The following is a 12,852-nucleotide window of genomic DNA, read 5'->3' as shown; positions in this document are numbered from 1 at the left end:
ATTTCAAAGCATGGATTGTCAAAACAATTGCTATTCTCTGAATGTGTTTAGAGACTGTTTTAAGTCTTTGGTCATTAGAATACCACTTATCCTGTTTCAAATATTCACCATAAAGCAAAAAAGCATCTAGTTAATAGATTTGATTTTAACATCCACAGTGAATAATTTAAACTACAAGGGTGTGTCTAAACTACATGGCTCCATCGATGGAGCCATGTAGATTAGGCTGATCAGCAAAGGGAAATGAAGCTGCGATTTAAATAATCACGGCTTCATTTAAATTTACATGGCTGCCGCGCTGAGCCGACAAACAGCTGATCAGCTGTTTGTCGGCTCAGTGCGCTAGTCTGGACGCTCCCCCGCCGACCTGAAAGCCCTTTATCAACCTCCCCGTTATGCCTCGTAGGATGAGGTTTACCAGGGAGGTCGATAAAAGGCTTTCATGTCGACAGGGGAGCGTCCAGACTAGCGCACTGAGCCGACAAACAGCTGATCAGCTGTTTGTCGGCTCAGCGCGGCAGCCATGTAAATTTAAATGAAGCCGCAATTATTTAAATCGCGGCTTCATTTCCCTTTGCCAAACAAACAAATCTACATGGCTCTGTCGACAGAGCCATGTAGTTTAGACGTACCCCAAATGAAGAGAAATGAGGAACATTCCCTGGCACTACAGTAGACAGTGCAATAAGCTACTAACACTTTTGGATCTGATTGAAAACTGAAGGAAATGTGAGGTTAGAAAGCAATATTGTTTTCATTTTAGCATAAGCAAATACTGGGTTCCCCTCTATTGCAGGGCAAAGCTTTTACTTCAAGCAAGGACTTTCTCTACTTCCAAAGTATAGAGAGCAAAATAAATGCTAACCATAAAATCTGAAGTTTAAAACCACAGTTGGTGTTAGCCTAAGGGTGATTATTTAATTTTATTTTGAAAGTTTTACCAAAAACGGATTAGCTGTTTCCAAGAATAAGATTAAGGAAGAATGTATTGCTTTGGTGATGAATGAGGTGGAGATACTGTGGAAGAAATAGCACGGGCTATGGTAACTAAAGTTAACATTATAATGAACAAAGTGGTTGAAGAAAGGTTGCACAGGGATTCTTAATTCTGACATTTTCTATTTTTTGAGCATTCAACTTTGAAACCTTAACATGCTTTCAGCCTTGCTTTGTGTGTAATTTATTTGGAATGCAAAATGTGTTTTGGGGTTTCTAAACCTGGGCAAAGAGAGAGCAATGTGTAAAGATAAAGGGTGGGGAGAAAGCAATATATAAAGTACAGGCAGCCATATATACATTGAGGAGATATTGAAGTGCTCCAGTGGGAATGGTGAATTATATGATCCTGTTGAGATGCTGTGGGTAGCAAAAGATAAAAAGAAAGGGGATCCTCAAACATGATGGCTGCATTGGGGGAGCCATATCACTCCACTCAAAAATCTAGAAATTGTAACTAAACTTGAAAAAAAACAAACCTTAATTAAGATGTGAAAAAAGAGGATAAGTGATAAGCCACTCTGAAACTTAGAGTTCTGTAGTAACATAATAAAATGACAATCTGGGATCCTCACATGTTTGTTACCTTATTTCCTTTCATTTTTACCTGAAAAGTATAAAGAAGCAGTAGTAGGCTTTCTTTGGCTGGGTTCAACTCATCATCAAGCAATACAGATAAAAGAAGCAAAAAAAAAAAAAAAAAAAAACCAACATTGTCTGTCTCTCAGGAAAATGAACATACAATAAGTGAAGGTTTCTTGACTCAGCTTCTGATCTTGTATTCGTTTTCAAAGGCTCTGCTAAGTGAAAGCTGCTTGAGGACAGAATCATTTTCTTTCACAGGTCACTAGCAGAGCTCCAGCAACATGTAAGTTGACAAAATGAAGAGAAACTCCTGTGGCAGCCTCCGTCTATTCTAAAATTGGCTTCTTTTGTTGACATTTGATCCACTGTAAGAACGAGAAATGAATCAGTGCTGAAGAGTTGAAAAAATGAAGGAAATGTTCCAAGTAGAAACAAGAAATGTGGTTTAAAAGACTAGAACAATACAAAACTGATGTAAGCAGGGGCTGAACTGCTGCTTGCTATCAGCCAGCTAAAAGGAAGGGTGGGTGTGCCCACTACAATTGTTTAGCTTTGCAAGGTAATTAACTGTTAACTGTTGATATGTAAATACAGCTCAGGAGAGAATCCGAGGTGTGGCTTTGTAAATCCCATTCAGCCAGGGCTGATGGAAGGTCAGTGTTGGAATGGAATGTGGAGAATTGTAAATAATTTGGGACTGTTGTGGGGGGGGGGGGGGTGACTAATCATGCTACCCCTAAATGTGGGAACTGTAAAACACGCCACCAGTGCTTGCAGGAGAGACACCACCATCCTTCCTCCCCCCCCCCCCCCCGCATTCCCCTCCTGTTCTGCAATGTGATTTGTCCTTTTCATATTTGTTCATTTTTTTAATTGTATCCTTTGGTATATATGGTTGTGACTACTTTCTTCCACTGTTTGACCTGAGGAAGTGGGTCTGGCCCACGAAAGCTCATCATCTAATAAACCATCTTGTTAGTCTTTAAAGTGCTACATTGTCCTGCATTTTGCTTCAACCACCATCATGGTAAGAGATCTCAGAGGAACAAGCCTCCCTCCTTTCAGAGTTGAGTGAACAGAGCTGGGGAGAAAGGTTAAAGGGCTTGAGTCAGCCTGCTTCACACCTGCCAAGTGTGAGCTGTAACACTGGCCCAACTCCAGTAGGCTGGGCAATGTCCTTTTCCTCTCAGGTTCTTAAATCCAGCAATCTGAATGTCCCCTTCACGTGCCCAACCCTTCTCCACCCCCCTCATAGTTACTGCCCTTGGTCAGGTCAGACCAGAGTTCACCTCCTATTCTGAGTGGGGGAAGGTAAAGAGGCATCTTCCTGGCTATACCGGTCACTTGCCATCCTCCTGCTCACTGTTCTCTACTGCTGCCCTGCTGACGATTTGCCTCACCTCTTCACCCCCACCCTGCTGACCAATCAATATACATCTCCATCACCATCCTGCTGTCTGCTCCTTGTGCCCCCACCACTCTAGTGGCTGCTTGCTGGCCGCTCATCACATCTCTCCACCAACACCCTGCTGCCTCTCATTCATGATCTGCTGTCATTCAGTTCTTGACTGTGACTTCTGCCCATCAGTATCAGATGATTTCAGCTCCCAGTGATTTCAAGTCTAAGCAAGCAGGACAGAAGAAACGCAGCTCCAATACAATTAACATAAGAAAGCCTCTTGATGATGCCTATTTAGCTCTGGTTTTGGACGGGGAAGGAGGTGTAGTCGCTGGAGAGAGAACAACTTAAACTAGTTCAAGCAAGGGAGGCTGTCACCTCCTGAGGGCTGTGTCTACACTGGCATGAATTTCCGGAATTGCTTAAAACGGAATACTATTCCGTTTTCAGTTTTTCCGGAAAAGGAGCGTCTACATTGGCAGGCTGCTTTTCCGGAAAAGCCCTTTTTCCGGAAAAGCGTCTGTGGCCAATGTAGACGCACTTTTCCGGAAAAGAGCTCCGATCGCCATTTTTGCGATCGGGGCTTTTTTCCGGAAAAGACTACTGGGCTGTCTACACTGGCCCTTTTCCGGAACAGTGTTAGTTCGAATTAGCGCTGTAGTGTAGACATACCCTAATAGAGAAGCAGCATCACGGAGGGTGAGGGGGGCAGGCGGGAACCAATACACACAGGGAGCCAGCTTTTATGCCCACCACAATAGAGGCTGCGCTGCAGCAGCAGTCCCTATTCATGGGGAAGGGGGTCCAAGCTCTCCGCAGAAAGGGTCTGATACGGAGGGAGCAGCGCATGGTGGCAGGCAGAGTCCATCTGTGAGAGAGCCATTTTTTAAACCAGCTCCCATTGTTAACCAGCTCCCACCTGCCCCTCTGCATTGCTGTCTCTGATAGACAGGAGTGGCAGGGAGCTCCCTGGGAGTGGGAGTGGGAGTGCACTGGCTGCCAGCCCTGCCCCCCGGGGACTATTGAATAGTTGTGTAACCAATAATGTTTTGTGTGATTACATGACTATTCAATTACACACTGTCTAACATCCCTATTGGTAACACCATTTTAGCTATTCCTGCATTTAATACAAACATGGTTAGTGTTGGGTCCCAAATTATTGATTACAATGAGCAAAATTCCATTCTATCTGCTGAATATCTAACAACTCTGAGCAAAGCAGGAGCAAATTGCTTTTATATAGCCACACTCGGGGTTTCTCTCCCATTCCAAGGAGGTGTAATGGAAGTATTCCTTCAGATCCTGTTTACAGCAAGCACAAGAATCTTAAGGACTGGTAGGACGGTTGTATTCAGCACTGATATGGCCAAACATTGCTGTTTGCACAGAGTTATGCTCGAGTGACAAGACAAACTGGAATATCTGAGAGTTACATCTGTGACTCCACTGAAGGCTGATAATGGGCCTGAATTTGCACTTAGCACAGTTGATTGGTGAAAAACTCACAACCAGTTTTGGATCTGCCTTTTTTTTTTAAGCAGTCTGCTTTGAGGTTGGTCTGTTTCATGCAGGAGGCCAGATGAGATGGTCACAGTGGTCCCTTCTGGCCTTAGACTCTATGTACCAAAATCTCAGCTGGAGGATGTTGAAGATAATGGGCACTGGCCATTATGGGAGCAGATAACTTTGTGTGCTTTGGAGGGATATGCAATTTAAATTTTTCCATCAGGTTTCCATCTATAGAAGTCACCATTAACAAGTCAACCTATAACATAAATTACCAGCAATGTTCCAATTAATTTTTTCCTGACTGCAAGACAAAGGAGTGCTCAAAGGATGTCTCAAAAACTGTTCTTTTTATTCTATGCCTGCCAGAGTTCCAGCTACACGTTCATACATACTTCCTCAGTTATTCCATATCCTGCAGTTCTCTGTATTCTCCTCTTCACTGCTCAGTGTACCTTCTGCAGCCTAGCATCTCCCACAGTTGGGCAGCTTCCATCCACTCTGCAGATACGAGAGGCAAATCTAAGATTTGGTACTTCATGTCCTGGCCTCATCCACTTTGCTCCCATTTGCTTCCAGATTCTCTGCCTCCGCAGCAGCAGCCAAGTGGCGGTTACACTGAATCTTTTATTTCCACTCTTATTTTTCCAGTTTCAGTATTTCAGTTTTCTTTCCTCTCTAAGTCAGTTTCAACCAATCCACTCTGAGCCTCTGGTGTGCTTCCTATGTGGTCTCCTCTGTGCCTATGTGTAAGACATGATGACAGGTCAGCCAAAAAAGTACTGGATCAAATGCAAGCAGTTTTCCATGTGTGAAGCAGATTTCCCAGCCTCAGCAGATAGTGAGCTGTTCCCAGACTCAATGCTTAATCTGTGCCAGGGCTTGATAGGGCTGAGACTCAGCATTTCTAGGCTTGACAATTCATAGACCCAATGCCTCCAGGCTTCCTGTATCAGTTACGAAAGTAAAAATATTGCTTGAGCCCCTGCACTGCTTTCATTACAAATTGAGCACTGCCCTGCCTGTACCCAACCAACCAACAATAAATTCATTGAGGAGTCCTGTGGCACCTTATAGACTAACTGAAGTGTAGGAGCATAAGCTTTCGTGGGCAAAGACCCACTTCGTCAGATGCACGAAGGACTCCTCATCGCTTTTGCAGATTCAGACTAACACGGCTACCCCTCTGATAATAAATTCATTAGATCTCAAATCTATGAGTTGGACAGACATGTGAGATCCCTAGCCACCAAACCAGCCATGACTCCCACATGGAAAAAAATGGACCCAGAAGTGCAGAGAAGGGCAAGGAAAAGGCCTAAGGATGAGCAGGGATCCAGCCAACTGACTCAGAATGTGCCAAGGGCCCCACTATTGAACAAAGAGTGGAGGCTTGTGAGACCACAAATCTCCCTCGTTCCTACATCTTAAAGTCACTTGTGAGTGCTCTGGAAAAAGAAGCATGGCTCTTAAACAGCCTCCCTTCTTCCCTGTTTGACCAGATGGGCGCTGGTAATAAGTCCCCACCCCAAGGGAATAGGACCATTGGGCTAGGAATCGGGGAGAGAACTTTCCAGAGGGCTTCAGGCCCTATAGAAGGCAAGCTGTCAAAGGTCTTGACAAAACATCAATAAAATATGCAGAGAGCGCAAATACATTTTAAAAGGGAAAGAGCCCAGAAAATCCACAAAGTACAACTCGTCCAATTACTCTTCCTCTCCCTCCTCTGCTGAGGAAGGTGAGCTACCAAACTCTGAATCCCAACAGGCCTGGGGAAAAACACAACTGAGGTTTCTTTCTGAGAAGTTTAAGACCATGAATCTGAACAGGTTCCTGAGTGCAAGCCTCAGAGTAATTCTCTCCTTCTCCCTTCCCCCGCCTCTCAGTGAAATGCTCCTCTGACCAATTTGTAATGAAAGAATTGGCAGGGCTCAAGCAATTAGGTGCTAGGGCTGAAGCTTTTTTTTTTTTTTACTTTCATAATTAATGCAGCAAGCTCAAAGGTGCAGAAGTTATGAACTGCCAAGCCTAGTGGTGCTGAAGCTCAGCCCTGCACAAATTAAGCATGACCAAAAGGTGGATATCCACACTAAACAGCTCCTCTGCTCAGCCATGTTTATCAGTTCCTTTCTTTTCAGAGAAAAACTAAACAAGGTGGTGGCCCGACAAAGCAGCAAATATTCTTCATTGTCTGGAAACACATGCAAAGAATCAGAGCTATGCTCAATATCAAAAGGCTCAACAAGTGGGTGAAGCAAAGGAGACGTGGGATGACTTCTATGATGTCATTCCTCACTCTGAGGAGAGTATCTGGCTGACACTTATCTCCATAGTCCTATTAGAACATGCCACCACAGACGTCTACAGTTTGTTTGCAGCAGGAAAGCATTATCTGCACCAAATGCTCCCATTCAGCCTGTTGTTGGCTCAATGCATCTCTAGAGATGAGGTGGTGGTGATCATACCCATGCTCAGGTTGCAAGGTACCCACCTGGACTTTTTCCTAGATTATATTTTGATCAGAGTTTCATCCTGGCTGCAGTGAGCAAAGTCATAATTTGGACAATGAATTTGCTGCAGTCGCTCAGCTTTGTCATCAAGAAAAGGTTGTTGTTTTTTCCTTTCTATCAACCACCTGGGAGTAGATGGAAACACTTCAATAGGAAGATATATCCACCACAGAAAATTCCCAGAAAATCCAGGATCTGCAGAAGGCCTACCATAGTGCTGTGTCTTCACTAGCTAGGCCTCCTTATGTTGTGTATAGGCATCATTCCATGGGCACTATCACACATGAGTCATTTGCAAGTTTTCATCCTAAAGGTGTGAGACCCCTACCTGGAACACATAAAAGATCAAGAATGGGTCCCAATTTAGTTGCTCAGTTCCCTAAAACAGTGGTCAGACCAAGACAATGACTACAGAGACATGATCAAATGGTTTCAAAACCCTCTGGTTCTCAAAACTGGCTGTGGGCTGAGACTGGGAAGCACACTGGGGACCCAAACTGCTCAAGGTCTCTGGAACATAGAAAGAAATCATGGGATAAAACTTCTAAATCTGAGAGTGGTCAAGATAGTTCTGAGATGGTTCCAGTCACACAACACAACTATGGTCTCATATGTGAACAACTTAGGGGGGAAATGGAGCTCAGCAATACATAAAGAAACAATGGAAATAATGAAATGGGAAGAACAGTTCTCTTTTTCCCCTCAGAGTTATCCACCTAAAAGGGGACTTGAATCACAATATACACTAGTTCAACAAGCACAGGATCAACAACTATAGAGGTGCCATAATCAAGGGGCATTTGCTACTCATGCAGATGTTTGATCTTCCTTCAGCCTGCCTGTTTATGAATTGTACAAATGTGAAGAGATCAAAATACTTCACCCAGGAGACAGAACCTCAACACCATTGGACAGATGCCTTATCGCATGGAAGACTGCAGGACCTCCTCTCTGCCATTCTCCTGTGGAAGGTGGTCCATAAAGCACAGTGAGAGCAGGCCATAATAATACAGGTTGAACCTCCAAATCCAGGACTCTCTGGTCCAGCCACATCCGGGTCTGGCAGGCCCACAGATGTTGCTGGATCAGAAAGCGCCAGCTCCCAGAAGTGTGAACTGGCTGGGCACCCCATCCCCAGGGTGCCCTGTTCAGCGGGACTGGTGAGCCCTGTCCTTGGGATTGGGCAAGACAGCAGAAGGACCACCAATCCCCATCCAGTGGATCATTGGCAGAGCCTGGCAGAAGTGGAGCAGATGGCAAGCCCCGTCCCCAGGGATCTCCGGTGGAGCGCAGCAGAAGCAGGGCAGCTGGCAAACTCATCCCCAGGGATTCCCAGTTGAAGAGGGGGAGAAGCAGGACCACAGCGGCTGGGGAGCTACCTCCCCAGGAAGCCCCAGTGGCTGGAGCCCAAGTCCAAGCCCTGCAGGCTGGAACTCAGTGGCACTAGAGCTAGAGCAGAGCCAGTCACAGGGAGGAGGAGCGTCCTGCGAGGCTTGTGGCAGGGGCCCTCCCCTGATTTGGAAAATTCCCTCATTTGAAATGGGTCAGGTCCCAAGGGTGTTGGACAAGGGAGTTCCAACCTGTACCAATAATTCCCTAATGGCCAAGGAAGCCTTAGTTTTTAGAACTGATAACGCTGAAATTGGAGCCTCTGCTTCAGCTTCTGAGAAGACAGGACATACTCTCACAAGGTCTTACTCTCCTTCCCCCTCTTTTTCACATTCTGTTCCTCACTCATCCCAGGTCTTTCTCTCTCTTATATTCCCCCTTCCTTCTGTCCCAAAATCAATTGCTGTCATTGATGTGCCACTCATATTAATGGCACTTTTCCTTCCTTAAAAATAACTTTCTGTTTATCCTCCAGAATCTCCTTCATTGCCCTTCTTCCACTTTCACCAAATAATTTTATCCTCAATTTTCTTAGCTTACGTATCTCACTCGCATCTGACCTTTCTCAGCAGAGAAAGATGCAGTATCTTTCTTTTTGGATAGTCCATTGTATAAACAGCCAGAGCTCCTTCTGTAATTGTCCTGATTTCAAATGTCGTTGCCCCTGGTAACTCAATCCTTTACACACAACCAGCATCATGTCATGATTGATAGTCACTCTTATATGTCAACATTAGAACCAAAAATACAATAAAATAGTAACAAGAAAAATAAATAACAGGGGTTCCATAAATACCATTTTGGGTAACCCATATGTAAGTATGCTTCTCATCACTGAAGACAACATTTAACTGAATCCTTTGTCTACAGAGTTTACCTTCCTTAGGTATATTCAGATTTAGAATTAAATGTTAAGTGATGTCATTATTATTTATAATAATGATGCAAGTGAAACTCATGAACACTATACTTCATAGATTATTTAGAATCAGACAGAAAACATAATGAATGAAATTTTGACTTCACTGAAGTCAATGAGAATTTTGCCATTGACTTCAATGGAGGGGGGGGCAACATTTCTCTCTAAATGAAATACTCTATTGTATGTAACCTTTCTACCAGCTCTTGACAGCATAAAAAAAGTACCATTTTCTAGGGGGTATCTTTACAGATATACCCACTATATACACAACGTGGGGTTCCCTGATGCGCAATACTTCCACACTCACAAACACTGAATCTGAGGATTAAAAACAAAGAGAACTTTATTAAGTAGAAGGAGGGGAGGACAAAGAATGCACTTGGAAACCCCAGCCATTAATAAATCAACAAATTTGTTCAGGCAAGACACTCGTGCCCTAAGGGGTCTTAACAAAAATCCCAATCTTCCTCCTCCTAAGAATTGTGAGTGGCTAGTGCATTCTAGCCACTTCTCTACTTCCAGCTCCCTAGTCTCATTTCAGTTGGAAGGCCGCCCTTGTTGAGGAGAGAATAGTTTGGTTCCCATGACTTTTATACTGAAGCCCTCTACTGAGGCTATCAGTTTGTGTCAATTGTGGAGTGGAAATCCCTAAACTAGGAATTGAACTGAGATCATTAACTCATTTGCCACCGATCGATGAATCAATTGGCTTTTTTGTACTGGTTCACTAGAGATGAGAAGTCTGAATTCCACTGCAAACTCAAGAACCATTTAGGGCCCTTTTATGTGCAATAGTTTTGATTGAATAATATCAACATATTTGAAGGATGATGTCCTCCTAAGATTTATTACATTAAATCTGCACCAGTATAGAAGGAGCTGGGTGCAGCAGAGTCAGGGAGGATGTGGAGAGTTGCCAGAGAGCCAACATATGTTGGAACAGTGTAGGAGCTAGTCTAACTGGAACCAGTCAGCTATGGCCCCAGGAAGTCTGGGCCAGATAAGGACAGCTTGAGCACAGTGTACTCTGGCCACTCCATCTCCCTGCTGTGCACAGAGCACTGTTGTCTGAGCAACAGAACCAGGTTCCAATCAGTGTGGATGCACTGTTTCAAAATAATTCTGAGCTCTTTCGGTGCTGCCTTTTAATGTGTATGCGCTATTTTGACATTATTATTTTGGAAGTTACTATTTTGAAATAAGTTATTTCAAAATGATTTTCTGGTGTACACCTGTCCTATCACACCATGCCAGCTCATGCTTCAATGTTGCCACCACCATTGCACCATCTCAAAGCCATCCTCAGCTTCACTGTCTGCTGTTCTGCAGCAGTCTCAGCTCAGCCTTTTAGGGAGGGAGAGTCCTCAGCACCGGAGAATCACTCACAGCAGACTGTAAGAATCTTTTTTTTTCTTTTCTCTCTCCCTCTTCTAGCTGTGTCCAGGCATTCCAAGCTAGCTATGAATGACAGTGCCTGACAGCAGTCTCGGTGAAGGTGACGTCCAGCTCATTCAGTGTTGATGCAGTATTTTTTTTTATTTCTCAGAAAGGTCAGTTGTGTATCATCACCCTAAACATTTAACTGTACTATGACCAAAATGCTCAAAACCTCACATAAAACTGAAATGTCAATGATGTCTGGCACATTCAATTAGTTCCCCTTGTTCTGCAACAGATGCTAGCAGAAAGCTCCCTGGCCCAAGGTGTCCCTGTGCCTCTGCAGCTCTTAAGCATCTGTGATGAGCTCTGGTCCCATTTCACAACAATTGACAGTAGTGAGTTCCTGTCTCTCTTTGGGCCAGAACTTACATGTGTATTTGTCATACTTCGAGCTCTTTTGTTTTGTTTTCTTTTTTTTCTCATGCCTTAAGTTTTTTTTTCTCTCCAAGTAGATTATGATTTGCCTTATCATGATTCACTTTCAATATAGCACAGGACTCTAGCACATGGATGTAGCAGCAGGAAGTTTGATATAGAAGTTGTGACTTAATCAGGAGATGTTGTGTTTGAATGGTAGAAATATGTACATCAAAATAAGGTCAATATATTAATGTTGTCTACAAAGGCAGTAGCTTTAAGGTTTTCTTGGATTTGTTGTTCTTTCCTAAAAATGTTCCAGAGGAAGTTTTCCCAGACTTCCTTAGCAACATAAGGAAATAAACAAGAACCTGTGATTAGAGATTTTTAACAACCAGCAGTTCTATATTGCAGTATGTGGGAGCTTTTAAATTCCACTGGCAGACAGTTGACAAGTGGCTTTCAGTAGTATGCTCAAAGACAATGAAGCAAGACGGCTCAGATGCAGAAAGAAGAGAAGAGGAAAGAGATACTTTCAATTATTAAAGCGTTAGAGAGAAGCAGAAATTAAGGGACTATTTCTGAGAAATTATGGATGGTAGTTTCTCACACTTCATTATATGACTAGGTCAGTAAAATTTTCAGGGCTGGAATTCAGTCTCCAAAATTTCTAAACAGTGAATTTTGGCTTATACTGAAGGACAAAATCATAAGTAACTAATAAATCATTTTAAGTGATGTCACCCAATACTTAAGGTTTGTGAAACACTTCAAGATTGTTGGATTGAACACAATACTAAACACAAGTGCTAAATATTATTAATTTCAGTGTTTAATCTTTTTATATTTGTAATTTTATATTGCAAGTAAAGCAAATTTTGTCTTCTTGTCAATATCTCTCTGTGCTTCCAGTTTTCCCTCTTTTTAGTGTTGTCAAAGCAACAATAATGGAAATGGCTATGGGCCACATTTATTCCTCATTAACTGCATTAAATTCATTGGCTTATTAACTTCTTTTAAGACCACATTTCTGCTCACTAGCACACAAATTAGCCAAGATGGTCAGATATGCAATCCCAAACTCTGAGTATCCCCAGCCAGATCGCTGGAACCCGAGAATGTATGTCAAGTGATGAACTGCTCAGTGACAGCCTGTTCTGTTCACTTGTCTCTGAAGCACCTGGTATTGGCACTGTTTGAAGTCAAGATACTGGGCTACTTGAACCATTGATCTGACCCACTATGGTCATTCATATGTAAATTCTCTGTTCATGTAAATAGGTGAAAATCCTTTAAAGTCATGCCCCATTCACATCAACAAAAAATGTGCCCTTAGATTTTTGTCTTTGGTATTGGCAGCTGAGTGAAATAAAGCTGGTTTATTTGGGAGAGAGAAAGAAAGAGGGCAAAAAACGGCAGATGATCCTAATTTAGCTGGCATTTCTGCAGCATGGCAAACAAACTTATCTGAGCTAGAAGTTTGGAATCAGGGAAGGTGGCAAGGTTACAGATATCCTAATTTGCTTGGTTCTCAAGGGAGAAAGCCAGTGAGTTCAGATAGTTGCTTTAAGAGTCTTCTATTCATCATTTCTGCCTGTACTGTCTGTGTAGAGGCTGGAGCAGAGAAGCAATGATGAAAAAGAAGCAGCAGTAGCTCTGTCCTTCCCTCCTTCTACTTCTGTTAGTGTGGTGTTGAACCAACGAGCATTGAGAGAGCAGTTTTCAACAAGTTCAGTTTATTAGAG

Source organism: Pelodiscus sinensis, chromosome 1 (assembly GCF_049634645.1).
Source record: "Pelodiscus sinensis isolate JC-2024 chromosome 1, ASM4963464v1, whole genome shotgun sequence".
NCBI classification, from domain to species: Eukaryota; Metazoa; Chordata; order Testudines; family Trionychidae; genus Pelodiscus; species Pelodiscus sinensis.
This window is presented reverse-complemented; position numbering follows the sequence as displayed.